The sequence below is a fragment of the Sardina pilchardus genome, chromosome 12 (genome assembly GCF_963854185.1).
Source record: "Sardina pilchardus chromosome 12, fSarPil1.1, whole genome shotgun sequence".
NCBI lineage: Eukaryota > Metazoa > Chordata > Actinopteri > Clupeiformes > Clupeidae > Sardina > Sardina pilchardus.
In genome coordinates, this window is record NC_085005.1 from 29,571,756 (window position 1) to 29,586,205 (window position 14,450).

Genomic DNA, 14,450 nt, shown 5'->3' on the forward strand with positions numbered 1-14,450 from the left:
ATCCCTGACTCAGACCTGCGCTGTGTTATTGTAGTGGTAGTATTCACATGTCCATTCCAGCAGTGCGTTCCTGATGTGTCATCACCAGCGGAGTGTGTCAGCACTCGGGCATGCAGATAGTGTGTGTGTGTGTGTGTGTGTGTGTGTCACAACACGTCAGATAGTGTGTGTGTCACAACACGTCAGTCTCAGCTGCACAGAAACAGGATGGGCGATTTTATTGGAACTCTTCTTCAGAATCTTACAGAAGCATGGACAATCTGTATTTTTGGTGTATTCATTTTATGTACTTCTTTTTATTTGCATACATTAAAATAAGGTTGTCATTGGAATAAAAGTTTATACATGTATGTTCAGACAGCATGGCAGTGGCAACACGGCTCTCCTGAAGGAAGATAAAGGAACTCAAAAGGTTATGGATAACTGGTGCGCCATTCAGTGCAATTCATAAGATGAATTACTCTTTTTCTTTTTGCATAGTCACACACACACACACACACACACACACACACACACACACACACATAAAGGAATCCTTTCTGAGAGACTCTCAGAATGTTACAATCAGCTTGCCATCAGTGACACAGTATACAAAATACGTGACATAACGGGTTACACTCTACTTGAAGGTGTCTATATACAAGTGATACGACACTGTCATGAATGTGTCATAAACATTATAAACAAGTCATAAATGTTTATGACATAACACCTCTGTCACTAAGTGTCTTTCGTTTTCTGTCATGACAAGAGTTAGGGTTTAGGGTTCATGTATCATGACAGTGTCATGTCACATGTTATGTAGGCTAGATACTGTACCTACAAGTAAAGTGTTACCACACAATGTTTAGTTTAGAATCAGAATAGTGACTATCTTTCTTTTTTTTTTGCAGGTGACACAGTCAACTTCCCTATCTGACAGTCAGGCCCAAAAGGAGAGAGAGGTAATGTCTTTGATACAGTTCTGCGGTTCTGAACGCCCTTTATACTGTCCAGGTAGTCGTTGTTGACCACGACTTGCTCCATGATCCAGTGATCCATGAGGGAATCCAGTCGGCACAATCATGCCAAGTAGCAACAATGAGGATGAATCTCAACATGTTAAGGATTAGCCCTGCCTTTAATCTATTAATGATAGCCGCCATTCAGAGGATTCTAAATAAGCAATTCAAAAACCTGGAACTTATTGCTCATCAGGAATGCATGGAAACCACACAGAGAACTAGCTATAGAAACTCTACCCACCAGACCTGGTACTATTTTGTGTCTATTTCTAGGATCTGTGTAGGGAGATAAGTGTTTAGGTTAAGGTTGTGACTAGTGAGTTATGTTTAGTATTTATATAAGTATGTTTGGTATGCACAGTATTTAGATAGTTGGACTGACGATGCCTAAGGGCACTCGCACAAGCTCAAAAATGCCCCCTGTGAGGATCGAACTCACGACCTTCAGATTATGAGACTGACGCGCTACCTACTGCGCTAAGGAGGCTACAACTACCATTGCACCCACACACAGAAATAAACATGCAGGCAAGCACCCGCATGCACTCACACTCACATGCACACACACACAAAAGCACGCACTCACGCACAAACGCACAAACACACAAACACATACACACAGCTGTCATTCTGTTCACAGCTCTGAGGGTTCATTACTGATTTAAGAGATGGCCCTGATGACATGTTTTGGCCTGTCTTTCATATACTAATGATAACCACCATCTGGAGGATGGACATAAAAGTAAATAAAAACATAGACATGCACACACACAGGTGTCTTTCTCCATACAGTATTGATTAATGATTTAAGAGAGAGTCCTGGCTACACTTGACATTTCCCATATTCTACAGATAACCGTCATTTGGAGGAACTTTTTGACAGGTAGAACATGCTGGAATATAATATAATAGAAAAGATGTATTAACATTTTATGTCGGATAGAACAACTGTCTGAAATCACAGCTGTCAGTGATCGCTGAGACTTTACTGTCTCCCATATTGTGGTCAATTCTGCAACAGTGCAACAATGAGAATAAATCTCAACATTTTGAGGATTAGCCCTGACTTTCATCTAATAATCATAGCCGTTAATCAGAGGATTCTCAACTCAAACAATATATTTTTTATAATAGCAATGGTTTTATGACCACAGTAATTTCCCGCATATAAGCCACATTGTGTATAAGCCGCAGGACAGTGTTTTATGTAAGTTAAAAGAAACAAAACCATATTAACACCATATTAACTGCCCCCCTGCATTAACCTCAGAGCGGAAATTTTTTTTCAAAATCAATGTTAATATAAGACCCGGCTTATAGTCGGGAAATTACGGTATTCAAAACCCTGAAGCTTATTGCTCTACAGAAATGCATTGAAACCAAACTATTTGTGTTGCGTGTTGTTCATGTCTAAGGGCACAAGCTCAAAAAATGCCCCCTGTGAGGATCGAACTCACGACCTTCAGATTATGAGACTGACGCGCTACCTACTGCGCTAAGGAGGCTACAACTACCATTGCACCCACACACAAACACAACCACACACACAAGCATACACGCACACAACCACACACACAAGCATACACACACACACACACACACACGCACACACACACACACACATACAAGCATACACACACACGCACACACACACAGAGAGAGAGAGACACACAGACAGACACACACACACAGGTATTCCAAGTGCATGGTTTAGTCACAAACCAGTTAACTCAGAGTCAGTGATAAACCTCCTAATAGAAGAGCTGTAAGGCTTTATTCTCCTAACAAAATGATGCTATTGGGCTCTTGTTGTAGGAGGTGTACTGTACTCCTACAACAGTATTTAGATAGTTGGACTGACGAAGCCCAAGGGCACTCGCACAAGCTCAAAAATGCCCCCTGTGAGGATCGAACTCACGACCTTCAGATTATGAGACTGACGCGCTACCTACTGCGCTAAGGAGGCTACAACTACCATTGCACCCACACACAGACACAACCACACACACACAAGCATACACACACAACCAAACACACAAGCATACACACATACACACTCACATACAAGCATACACACACACGCACATGCACACACACACACACACACACACACACACACACACACACACACACAGACAGACAGACACACACACACACACACACACACACACACACACACACACACACACACACACACAGAGAGAGAGACACACAGACAGACAGACACACACACACACACACACACACACACACACACACATACACATATCCATTACTGATTTAAGAGATGGCCCTGATGACATGTTTTGACCTGTCGTTCATATACTAATGACAACCACCGTCTGGGGGGTATTCCAAGTGCGTGGTTTAGTCACAACCCAGTTACAGTTTTTCTCGATTGCTAACACACATTTTCTGAAAACATGCCTCATATTCTCAGAACTCTACACACAAATCCAAAACAACACACACAATGGGCAAAACTCCACAATTCTCCTGCAAAATGACACTTTACCTTCAAAACAATGTAATTTCTCCTCAAAATGCTCTTTTGTTCTCAAGAGACACACACAAACCATCATATATCAATACATTTATAAGGACCATTTGAACACTGATGTGCTCAGTGTAAAACACTGCGATGAATTGAAAACACTTCTTCTCCATTCATTATAATGACTTGGGCCTAATTTTGTTCAGTGTTACACAAACAGTGCTACAAACAGTAGATAAGCTGATACAGTAAGTTGATATGCTTACCCTATCAATATTTTGAAATATCTCATTGTTTTCTATTATTTTTCTTTGTATTTGCTGTAATGTTATGCCATTTTTTCTAGGACAATGCTCATGATTTTTCTGTTCAGGAGACAGAAGCCCTTCGGTAATCTTTCGGCTGCCAAACAAATAGTCAAATACTGTAAACTGTGTAGGAATACAAAGTAGGATTACTTTCTCCAAATACTTGAAACATACTTTATTTTTACAGTCTTACAGAACAGCCCACAGGCAATACTGTACTACTGTGCTCATTGAGCTGTATTGTACTGTCCGGTACTGTACTGTATTGATACGCAGCACTGCAATGTTCTAGTGGCTCGGATCTCATCAGAGATCACGGTCCTTGGCCTCCCCATCCTCCTCCTCTTACTCTCACTCCTCTGGCTCTGCCTCTGCCTATACTACTACTGTAATACTAAAGCTCTGATTGCAAATTGTAAGACTGTGTGACAGGAGTTTGCCCATATGATGAGTCAGTGTGCATGGTAGGGCAGTTAGCTTTAGAATTTTAATGGCAGTGTGTTCTTTGTGAAAACAAGAGATTTTCTTCATGAAAATTGTGTCTAATGCACAGAATTGTGTGTAGTGTTTTGAAAACAGTGTGTTATAGAACTGCAATTTGAGTGTAAAGCAGAAATTGTGCTTATAGTTCAGCAGAATTGGTTTAGGAGGTTGGTGCATGAGCTACATATTACGGGAATTGTGTCTCAAGTACCAGAAATTGTGTGTAAACAATCGAGAAAAACTGTAACTCAGAGTCAGTGATAAACCTCCTAATAGAAGAGCTGTACGGCTTTATTCTCCTAACAAAATGATGCCATTGGGCTCTTGTTGTAGGAGGTGTACTGTACTTACAGTAAAATGAGCTAATTTACCCAGGTGTATCACTACTCCACGTACCTGGAATACCCTCTTGGAGGATATAAATGAAAAAGAGAAATAAAAACATAGACATGCACACACACAGGTGTCTTTCTCCATACAGTGTTGATTCATCATTCATATTTCCCATATTCTAGAGATAACTGTCATTTGGAGGAACTTTTTGACAGATGAAACAAACTAGAATATAGTGTAATAGAGAATATGTATTAACAACATTTTTTATCGGAGAGAACAGATCATAACAATTGTCTTAAATCACAGGTAGCTGAGACTGCTGTCTGCCATGCAGCGGTTAATTCCCAAGTCATTATACCGGCTTATCAGCGTTTATGTGCAGTGAGTCATCGTCAGGAACGCCGTTCATGTCGAAGGGCACAAGCTCAAAAATGCCCCCTGTGAGGATCGAACTCACGACCTTCAGATTATGAGACTGACGCGCTACCTACTGCGCTAAGGAGGCTACAACTATCACTGCACCCACACACAGACAAAACCACACAAATAAACAAACACACACACACAGAGCTACAACTAACATGGCATACACACACGCAGACACACCACATAAACAAGCATACAGGCGCACGCACGCACACACACACAGACACACACAGACACATAGACACACACACACACACACACACACACACACACACACACCAACAAGCATACACACAGGGTCCATTACTGATTTAAGAGATGGCCCTGATGACATGTTTTGGCCTGTCTTTCATATACTAATGATAACCACCATCTGGAGGATGGACATAAAAGTAAATAAAAACATAGACATACACACACAGGCTCCATACAGTATTGGTTAATGATTTAAGAGAGGGTGCTGGTGACATTTCCCATATTCTAGAGATAACCGTCATTTGGAGGAACTTTTTGACAGATGAAAACATACTGGATAGATATAATAGAGAAGATGTATTAAAAACATTTTTTGTCAACATAAAATAACAATAAAACATTGATAAATAAAGCAATGTGAGCTGAGAATAATGTTTCCCAGTTTGTGGTTAATTCTTACATAATTATTACTGCTGCTATCAGAGTTGGTTGTTGTTATAAATAGGTGTGATGTTTATATCTACGAGATCTTGCATAAACTCAAAACATTGCCCCCTGTGAGGATCGAACTCACGACCTTCAGATTATGAGACTGACGCGCTACCTACTGCGCTAAGGAGGCTATGCAGGCTACTGCCGCATGCCTGAGTTTGTCTGTGTCAGCCCACAGTGTAACGTGAGCTTTAGCACCAGAGGGAGGAGCCTCGCCCTCAAGCTCGTCTCGTCTCGTCTCGCCTATGCTAAGCTAAGCTAAGCTACGGCCAACCCACAGCTCCCTCCCTCCCTCTCTCTCACTCAAGCCGTCCCCTCTCTCACACAAACACACACACACTCACACACACCCCACCCCCCTGTAGGGCCTCTCCGACAGCTGCAGATGGATGGCAGTCTGTCTGCCCCACGAACAGCTCGCGGCGGGGGTTGTGGGCTAGCGGGCGCTATTAGCATGAGAAAGGGGCCGGCTGCCGTGGCGATAGGGCTGTTATTTAAAGCCTATTCAGAGAGCCTCGCCGGGCCAAAGATCCCCCTCCACCACCCCTGCACCACCCAGGCCCCTTTTGTAAACCACTATCAGCCGTCCCACACCCACTCAGTCACTCACCCGTGCTTACACACACACACACACGCACAAACACACACACACACACACACACACACACACACATACACACACACACACAAGCACAAGCACACACAAGCACACACAAAATGCGTGCTCATATATATACACACTCACACAGTCTTATAGACTTACTTGTTTGCTACGGACTCGCACCCACACAAACTCACATTCTGTTCTCTCCCTCGCACACACACACACACACACACACACACACACACACACACACACACACACACACACACACACACACATACACACACAGAGACTCATACTCATAGATGTATCCCAAGGCAAATATATTCTTAGACACACATACACACATTTAAAAACTCAAAGAGATATAGAAGAAAGCCGGTGAAGATGCACCATGTGAAAAGGCATTTGCACACACATAGAAAGGCTTCCATTCACAGTCATGTGCTATCAAAGGCTTCTTTGGTGAGTTTCTCTGTTGTGTCAATGCTTGTCAGCAGCCATGTTAGTCTTGCCAGGCCAGACTCCTATCTTATAGAAAAGCATCACATATGGTGGTATAGCTACGGACAAATGTTTCAGAAGTTCAACTTGCCTAGTATGGTTTCAATACCTTCAGAACTGTCCTTCAAACATGGTCAAGGACTAAAATCCAAGGCCTGTATTATTGATAAACTACCAGCCTTTCTATTGACCTCTTTGAAGTATTATTTCACCTTCTATTATACTATCTTCGGTGCCATGTTATACATATTTTTGGACAGATAGTGCCACCATGCTCAGCTACATTTATGTTGGTATATCCTTGATTAAAATATATATAATATGTGTGGAGAGTATAAGGAAGGGGAGTTTAAAACAAAACAACGTCTGGACGGGAAGACTGGCATTACTCTGTTTTAAACTCCCCTTCCTTATACTATCCACACACATACTCTCCCTCTTAGAGCAGAGGCTGCTTATGTCCTTGTGCCTATATGATGTTTCTGAAAAGAAAGGAGCATTTAGCATTTAAAACATGGGTAGTCATGATATATAATCATATTATAACATAATAATAACTTAACCTATTGATAATATGTCTGTTAATGTGTGGTATACTAAATTAAATAGCGTCTACATTTTAGTGTTTAGTTATATTTTTAAAGTAATATTTATGGAGATGGCATTTCTCATTGCTACCACTAGGGGCATGTCTTGGCAGGGACCCAGACTGGAGACTGAACATATTCAGAGCACGGCCACTGACCACCCCTTGCCCCCATGCTCCAACACACACACACACACACACACACACACACACACACATTACCCCCCCCCCCACCCCCACACACACACCACACGCACACACACACTCCACACACACACACACACACACACACACACACACACACACACACACACACACACACACACCCACACACACACACACACACACACACACACACACACACGCTAGACGTTATTATACGAGTAGAAGACCACGGACAGCTATTTATGAAGTAATCATTCAAAACCCAAATGAATTGTCAGGACTTTCCATATGTTGCTATGAGTAGGTCTACTGCCAGTGATTTAAACTCTTTCTTCTTTTTTTTCCCTTTTTTTTTAGGAAAGCACATTTAGAGACAGACAGATTGTATCTTCTGATGTCTGAAGTACTCCTAGCAGCCGACATCAAAGTGAAGAAGACATCATTTAATGAGTTTAAAAAATCTAATTATCTCTATAATGATAATGTGGCCATGACTCCGATAGATAGACAAAAAAACTTGTTGAATTTAATATACTTTAAATGTAATGCCATCCAAAGATTGGACACACATGAAAGCTCTTCAGGAAAGTTTGAAGAGGTCAGGCGTTTGGCCCAACTCGTGAAGTGACAGGTTTGTCGGAACGTCTCGTCTCAGACAACTTGAGTCCTCTTGTTGTTTCCCTTTTGTGTAGCACGTGAACTGTACTGTCTCTTTACCCTAATGACTAACATATGTATCCAGGCATTATCATGCCGTTATATATTGCCAGACTTTGATCTGTCATTCATTCTTCATTTGGTCTTTTCACATTCGAAGGAAAACGACAACAGCGAAACTTGGCGTGTCGACATCATTTGGAGTCTTTTCATGTCCCCGGTGTCTGTCAGAACGACTCTTTGATAAGTTCAAGCCCGATTTATTTTCCGTCTGTCCTGTCATCGCGCTCCGATCCAGCGAGCGTGTCAGCGCAGGGGTTTACCCCCTCTTGCTGGATGCGTGCCAGACACATGATAGACTGCCGAAGGAAGGAAGCAGAAGAACTTCCTCCCGAAAGACGAGAAAGTCACGGAAAGGTCGAGCGCAGGACTCCCTCGGTCAAAATGGCCGCCGAAGCACTGATACAACAGACGCAGAACTCGCTGACCCCACTAGTGTCCACTCACCAGACGGCAGGGCTTTGTACAGTGACCGGTCCATGTTTTGGGTGCGTTCAGGTCAGGAAAGGTTCATCACCGATGCAGATGTTTTGCACTCTCCATTGCTGGTCCTACATTGTAAAAGTATTAAAGCAACGCTCAAGAGCTTTTCCTCTGTCGCATTCATGCTGTTTGTTTATCCAGCAAATAACGATGTCCACAGACAAGGTAGAGTATGATGCATGATTTTATGAGAGTATGATGTATTGCGACATTGAAGCAAGTCAAATTTGTATTTTCAAACTGTATATTCCATTGAGGTACAGATCCGCTACCCAATCTGGTAAACGTACATAGTGCAGTTATAGTCGATAGAGGGCCGCAAAGTGAGTGCAGAAGTGCCGTTCACCCTGTTACGAGTTCATGAACTTCTGAAATGATTTTGGAAACATTATTTTAAGGTACAAAAAACTCTTTAGTGTCGCTTTAACTTATCTCCGAGAAGTCATTGTGTTACTTTGATTGAGTTATTACACATAAACCATGTTGTACGTCGCTTTGGCTAAAAAGCGTTAGTCAAATGTAATGTAATGTAAAACCTGACACAGCACATTTGACTGAGTTATGACACATCAGTCTGACACAGCACATTGGCATCCCTTAACAAGATGACCTTACAGCACTACAGAGGCTGTGACGGGCCATTTTGACTGCTAAATTGCTTTTCAAAAAAATGACTCTTAAAAATGAAAAGATAGTCTTGCTGGTTTGAATTCCAAATGACCACCTTGGTAGCTCTATTAGCTTTGACATTTCTTGGCAGTTCTAGCGCTAGGCTAGGTTCCTTGTAGTGAATCCTTTTTTTCTGAAGTGTGCGTCCTTCACCTCCACAGTGTGTCCTTCACAAAGCCATCGATATCTCAAAGTTGCGACACTACCATTGACTCCCGTGTACGAACAATGGCGGCACATCCGGTATGTCATGGTCGTTGAAGGGAACTATTCTCATTGAGAATGAATGAATATCTCAGGTGTTATAATAAGACTTTTCTACATGACTTATGGTCGTGTGCATAATAATGCATTTTCATTGAGTAATATATGTATGTGGAAATGCAGTTTATAGTCATTTTCATTGAGTATTTACCGTAAATATTAATGCGATCGCTGCTGTCAATCCCGTAGTAAACCAGGGACCAAGGGAACTACAAGGCAACGGCTGTCGCAACTTTGAGATATCGATGGCTTTGGTCCTTCACACAGAGCCTGGGGAGGAGGCCCGGCGAGGTGACTCAGACAGAAGGAGGATTGAGAAATCTCAGCAGGATCTCTGTCTTTGGCTTGTTGGCCGAAGCGTCATCATTTGACGACTCAGAGCGCTTGCATAACGGAGTGATTTTGCTGATGTCACACTAGCAATCAAACTTTTTTTAGCGGGTGAAACATGTTCTTGTTCTGCATGAGAGTGTGTCGCAGAAAGGCATGTGTGTGTGTGTGTGTGTGTCACAGAAAGGCATGTGTGTGTGTGTGTGTGTGTGTGTGTATGTGTGTCACAGAAAGGCGTGTCGGCAAGTGTGAGTGAGAGACAGTGAGAGTGAGTGAGAGAGAAAGAGACAGAGAGAGAGGGGGAGAGGGAGAGAGGAAGAGAGAGAGAGAGGGAGAGAGAGAGAGAGAGAGAGAGACAGCAGCACCCTAGGGTGTGAGCTCGGGTTGCGTCACGGAAATGTGACTCCTGTCAGGACCCACCGAGGGCCCGAAAGCTCCTCGTCATCATCGGGGTGTGAGAGAGATCAGTCCCTTCAAACACCCGCCAGGGGCCAGATCAGGAGAGATAGCAACCACCAGGGGGACTGGAGAGAGGGGGGAGAGAGGGGGGTGAGAGAAGGGGAGGGAGAGAGAGAGGGAGAGAGAGGAGAAAGAGAGGGAGTGAAAGACGAAAACTGAGGGGGAGGGAGAGAGCAAGAGAGAGAGAGGAAAAAGAGAGGGAGTGAAAGAGGAAAAGAGAGAAGGAGGAGAGAGAGGAAGAGAGAGAGACGGGGGGCGGTAGAGGCGATAAAGAGAAGAGTGAAGATGGACAGGAAGGGCTGAGAGAAAGAGTGAGTGAGTGAAAGAGAGAGAGAGAAAGACAGTGAGTGATGGAGCCGCGGAGAGAAAAGGGGGACATGAATGAAGTAGGGAAGGAGAGAGAGAGAGAATAGAGGGAGAGAGAGAAGAGGAGAGGAGGAGAGGCGTCTGGGCGGACGCAGGCGATGGGGTGATGGGCAGAGGAGAGCAGGAGGCTTCCTTTGGTTAGAGAGTGACGTGTGACTGATGGATGGAGGATGGATGGCGCTACCGCCGCCCACTCATTCTCACTTTTATTCTCTCCCTCTCACACTCTCATTCCCTGCTCCATCCCCCTCTCCCTCCCTCTCTCCCTCTCTCTCTCTCTCTCTCTCTCTCTCTCTCTCTCTCTCTCTCTCTCTCTCTCTCTCTCTCTTCCCAACCTCCCTTTCTATCGCCTCTCCTGGCAAACAGGGAGAACTAGAGCTCAGCCATGTGGACTACAGTGAGGACTATTCATTTATACTGGGGAAAAACCCTCAACATCTCACTGTGTTTGTTCACTTCATTGGACATGTGAATAATGCGAATAGTGTGTGACATGACTGCATGTGTGTGTGTGTGTGTGTGTGTGTGGCATGACTGTGTGTGTGTGTGTGTGTGTGTGTGTGTGTGTGTGTGGCATGACTGTGTGTGTGTGTGTGTGTTTGGCATGACTGTGTGTGTGTGTGTGTGTGTGTGTGTGTGCTCTAGGACACAGGCCTACTTATCACTTCCTGTGTGGAGTCATCAGAAATGTCTGGCCGTGTGCAATTAGCGGACGGTGGGGCCGCTTTGCATCATGACTGATTCCGTGGCTTGTGTTGCATTAGCATATTTTAATTAGCGCCCCATAATGAAGAACTGACGCAAGCCATGCAGGCACGGATGAGGGTGTGAGTCTTCAGGTGGACCTCTCTCTCTCTCTCTCTCTCTCTCTCTCTCTCTCTCTCTCTCTCTGTTTATTGGGTCAGGAAAAAGGCCTATTCGTTCTTCAAGAGGACTATTTAGAAGAACAGTGTTGCTAATGTCTAGATGTGTAAAGGAGTGAAGCAACAAAAATGTTCTTCTAGACATCACTTCTCTTAGCTTAAAATAAACAATATTTCACAATATTATAAAACAAGTGTGTGTGTGTGTGTGTGTGTGTGTGTGTGTGTGTGTGTGTGTGTGTGTGTGTGTGTGTGTGTGTGTGTGTGTGTGTGTGTGTGTGTGTGTGTGTGTGTGTGTGTGTGTGTGTGTGTGTGTGTGTGTGTGCGTGTGTGTGTGCGTGCGTTTGTATATGTCTGTGTGTGTGTGTGTGTGTGTTATATCCTGAGGAATATTGAGATCTCCGTATTCCCCAGGCTAGAGGAGAAGCAATTATTCCAGTGTTCTCTTCCTGGTTCGACTCTATTCTATGTCTCCAGGTCTTAGTTATTTGAGAGGTAAAGGATTGAAGATGAAATATGAGGCCCTTTTCCTTGTTGGTTGCAAATACATTGCTGTGATACAATGCTGAGTTAGAGATTTTATGTCAGTGTGTGTGTGTGTGTGTGTGTATTTGTGTCCACACACTCACAAATGTGCATGTGTGTTTGTATGTATTATATAAATATTAGTGGCAAGTGAATTGAATGGTGCTGAAATGTGGCACTTTGCCCATCGAGTTGAATCTGTTTACACAAATAATGCAAAACACACAATGGGACGACACAAATACCCACGTGTTACATCACACCAAAGAGACAAAGCGAGACCTATACAGCAATATTTTAGGGACCATAATGATGATCTTCATTAAAGTTTATAGAAATGCTATCTTCTAAATATGTTGAGGCTTTGCAGCGTTTTTCTTTCTGTTTTGTTGACAGTTGATGTTTGTTTACTTGAAACTCCATTTCTATTTGTGTAACATATTTGTGAGCTAAAGATGCTGGCATCCATACACAAATAAAGACTAATACATAAACCAAACAATCAAGATGAAAAGCCCAATAACGGCTCCATAGACTCAGCTTAGATGAGTTCTATTGTCAGCCTGGAGTAGTATGCCTGGAATTAGAGAAAAGAATTTAGAATTAGAATCAGAGCTTCTATGTTAGCTGTTGAAGGGTAGGATTAGCGGTGGATATAAACGGCAGCAGAACTGCTGAGGTCGGGGGAATGGGGGTCGTGTCTGCTAAAGCCCCTGCACCGTCTCGGAATACTGCTGCTGGTCTACGCAAATTAGCCTCGTAATTACCCAGCGCGCTTTAGTGAGACCTGTCAAATCTGCTGTTATCAGTTGTTTTTCTTTCTCTTTTTCTCCCCCTCATTCTCTCTCTCTCACTCACTCACACACACACACACACACACACACACACACACACACACACACACACACACACACGTACACACACACACACACACCGACTGTCTTGTGTGGGCAGAAATGGTTAATGAATAGCCAGGCGGTGTCATTGGGTGATAATTACTCTGTAGCAAGAGTGTCGGCAGTATAGAAGGCTACTTAGGCACGTTCTGATAAACATAATGGGAACGGAGTAATAACTGATGGCCTGTTGTTCTTATAACGAACGCTAAGCTAAATGAGCTTTATTAAGGTGTCTGTGATGCGGTAAAGCTTGACAATGATGTGGAGATGAGTTTGGAGATTTATTTATTCAGCAAAAGCTGGCCAACTATTGGACAAGAGGCCAGTTGCAAACTGTCCCTAAGGACTATAGACAGTTACACTAGAATGTAAACAAAATTGGATAAAACAGATTCCCGTCACTGCTTCAGCATTTGAGGTTTAAGATATCGTGGTTATAAAGGGCCGTTCACACCAGGAACAATAGCAATAAAGCTAATAATAACTAGAAAAGCACTCAGAGAGCGCAGCTACCTCCGCCTGCCTTCTTCTTCCTAGGTTGTCATACATTTAAACCTCATAAGTAAACAGACAGAAGCAGCCGTTCTAGTGTCTGTATGTAAGTTCTGTGCATCTTTTTTTAATTCTTTTTATTGTTTTTTTTAGCTAATAAAACCGTGGTTTTTACTTACAGTAATTTCCCGCATATAAGCCGCATTGTGTATAAGCCACAGGACAGTGTTTTATGCAAGAAACAAAACCATATTAACACCATATTAACTGCCCCCCATGTATTAACCTCATAGCTGAAGAAAGTTTGCAAAATCAATGTATAAGCCGCGGCTAATAGTCAGGAAATTATGGGGTATATATTTTTTTTAATTGTAAGGTGACCTTGGGTGATTTAAAAAGGCGCCATATTATTATTATTATTATAAGATAAATTACATTGAAATGAACTGTACAGAGCCACTGTAATACACACAATTGATGCTGCTCTCTGCACAGTGGGCTCGTGAGGCAGAACCATGTCAGATGCAGGTGGATAACAGGCATGTGGGGAGCTTTTATCGATGTTTAACCAGCAGAAATTCTCCGGTAAGTAAAACATCTCCAAAGACAGAGGCTATGAGAAGCTACCGTATGCTCTCTCTACTCTGCATGTAGCCCTGAAATATTTAGCTCCCAGGCTTCAGTCTGCAGCACATTACCAGATCCCAGATCAGTGTATTGGCATAGTTCATTGATCTGAGTAAACTCTGCGCTTGTTAAGTTTGCCTTCTCATTTGTAAGTTGTCA

General features: G+C 43.0%; 5 non-coding genes across 5 annotated transcripts; all 5 read right to left on the minus strand.

The window, feature by feature from the left end:
* Positions 1-1,418: 1,418 nt before the first annotated feature.
* On the minus strand, positions 1,419-1,491 carry trnam-cau (transfer RNA methionine (anticodon CAU)). Its single transcript has one exon. It is a non-coding gene; the product is annotated as a tRNA-Met (tRNA).
* A 945-nt stretch (positions 1,492-2,436) lies between these two features.
* Positions 2,437-2,509, minus strand: trnam-cau (transfer RNA methionine (anticodon CAU)). Its single transcript has one exon. It is a non-coding gene; the product is annotated as a tRNA-Met (tRNA).
* Positions 2,510-2,897: 388 nt separating this feature from the next.
* On the minus strand, positions 2,898-2,970 carry trnam-cau (transfer RNA methionine (anticodon CAU)). Its single transcript has one exon. It is a non-coding gene; the product is annotated as a tRNA-Met (tRNA).
* A 2,087-nt stretch (positions 2,971-5,057) lies between these two features.
* On the minus strand, positions 5,058-5,130 carry trnam-cau (transfer RNA methionine (anticodon CAU)). The gene has a single exon. It is a non-coding gene; the product is annotated as a tRNA-Met (tRNA).
* A 665-nt stretch (positions 5,131-5,795) lies between these two features.
* trnam-cau (transfer RNA methionine (anticodon CAU)) lies at positions 5,796-5,868 on the minus strand. The gene has a single exon. It is a non-coding gene; the product is annotated as a tRNA-Met (tRNA).
* Positions 5,869-14,450: the final 8,582 nt, after the last annotated feature.